This window comes from Sinocyclocheilus anshuiensis, unplaced genomic scaffold, assembly GCF_001515605.1.
Source record: "Sinocyclocheilus anshuiensis isolate Anshui unplaced genomic scaffold, SAMN03320099.WGS_v1.1 scaffold997, whole genome shotgun sequence".
Taxonomy (NCBI): domain Eukaryota; kingdom Metazoa; phylum Chordata; class Actinopteri; order Cypriniformes; family Cyprinidae; genus Sinocyclocheilus; species Sinocyclocheilus anshuiensis.
In genome coordinates, this window is record NW_015555715.1 from 663,534 (window position 1) to 665,851 (window position 2,318).

Below are 2,318 nucleotides of genomic sequence, written 5' to 3' on the forward strand. Positions count from 1 at the left end.
CTGTTCAAATGCGGAGTTTTGCGCATTGTGTGTGTGTGTGTGTGTGTGTGAGAGAGAGAGAGAGACAGCATCACATCAAAGCGGAGTCAGCTGTCTTAACCGCCGCTTGTGTACTGCATCATTACGGTGTCTGTTCCCCTTTCGGGCTTGAACTGATGGTAAAACTAATGACATTATTTACTGTCTTTACATTTATTTTGAAAGATGAAGCTCATGATTATGGTAAGGGGCGTTACATTTCCGACGAGTGCTTGCGGTGTTCGGCCAATCACAATGCACTGGGTCAGCTGGCCAATCAGAGCAGACTGCGCTTGTCGGAAGGAGGGACTTTGTAGAAAATGAAGCGTTTGAGAGAGGCGGGGCATAGAGGACCTACAATAATGTACAGTATTTGAAAAATAATGTGTTTTTTGAACATTAAAGCATGTCAACATATTCTGTTACACCAAATACACAAAATAATTATCTTTAAAAAAGCATCATATGACCCCTTTAAATACATTACTGTACATGTGATGTTTTGAATATAGACCAGATCCATCTTGGTCACTCAAAGTAATGGCAGCAGTCAAATATCAAAGGTTTTATTCTAAAAGTCAGACATTAGTTTAAAGATAAACGTGGTGTCTTGAAAGAGAAAGTAAGTCATCCTTTGATGATAAAACCCATGGATCTCAAACCCCTCCAAAAGTAATCTCTAGATTGCAGACAGTGATGTATCACCTTGTCACAATCTCATGAACTAATTGTAGAAATGTTCGTTTCTTATCACGTATATTGATGCGATCTGCTGACCCTGTGGCCATTTGAAGCCACATCTCCTATGTCAAGCCAAGTCCTCCCACACGGCTCTTCCCTTCTCCTACTGGCTTTGAAGTTCATTCTCTTCAAGCTAAAAAAACCTCACGCCAAGTCACTTCAAAGATTAACTCTGAAATATTAAAGATAGGACTTCATAAAGCATAAAGTGCCCTTCATGTAAAATTATTCTTGGACTTGTCTTTAACCAATAAAGATTTGTAAACTACATATTTATTTTCCAGCAACTCCAACTTCATCTTCAGGCCATCTAAGACTTAGGTGAGTTTGCTTCTTCATCTGAACAGATTTGGAGAAATTTAGCATTACATCACTCTCTCATCAATGGATCCTCTGCAGTGAATGGATGCCGTCAAAATGAGAGTTCAAACAGCTGATAAAAACATCACAATAATCCGCAAGTAATCCACATGACTCTTGTACATCAATTAATGACTTGTGAAGTGAAAAGCTGTGTGTTTGTAAGAAACCATCAATGCATTTTTAGCTTCAAACCCATTGATAAAATACGTCCTCTATCCATAATATCACTTTCTCCAGCGATATATAGTATATAATGCCCTACGTGAGCATACTGCCCTAGTATGAAGTTTGACATACTTATATGTCCAACTTCATATAAAGAACTGGGCGATAATATAGTTACATTTACACTTTTATAGTTACATTTTCTTTGTCTTTTTTTGGTATGACTGTCTGAAAACTTTCTGGACATTTTGGAAATGATGCCGTTGTTTATTTGTGAAGGTTCCTGTGGCAAGTGATAAGAGTTCCCTACTCTCCTTGTTCCCTAATGATGAACATAATCACCTGTCGACTGACAGTGGGACCTCACCTCAAGCTAGACCCCTCTCAGGCGATGCTGCTGATTTTACAGATTTACTCTGAAGGGGGTTATGTAACAGAGCCTGCCAGAGCACTGTACTGTAAACACAACTCTGCTTCTTTGATAACCAATGAGTTCTTCAAATCAGGTCTGAGGAAAGAGCTTTAACACCCCCCTGTGGCTCTCATTATTGGGCCAGGGTGATGGGCTAAGTAGCTAAAATCCCACCGAAGTCCCTTTGGGATTTCTCCCCATGGGGTGCACTGAATCAAGAGTCTGATGGACTTAGTGGAGGTGCTGTTTTTATTACGATTATTCTCTGGAAAACTGAAGGTCATGTTGCACTTTATCTAAAAGTCTCATTTGATACTTTTAAACAAATATAAAGCAGTAGCTAACTGCTCTGTCAGATGGATTGCACCAAACAGAATAGGTATAACCATTGAAAATAAATCTGGGTCTGATAATAAAAATAAAAATAAAACAAGTGTTGAATCCTACCACCTGCTGGTGGAGAACTGGAAATACATAGCATAAAATCTGTTGCAGTCCTCAAAACTGGAAGAGATTTTGCATTTTCGAGTCAGTTTTGAGTCAATTTCCTATGGGTTTTTAGAATGGTGGTTTTTTGTTTAAGAGAAAAATAAGAAAAGTCTGTAGTTAACATTACCTG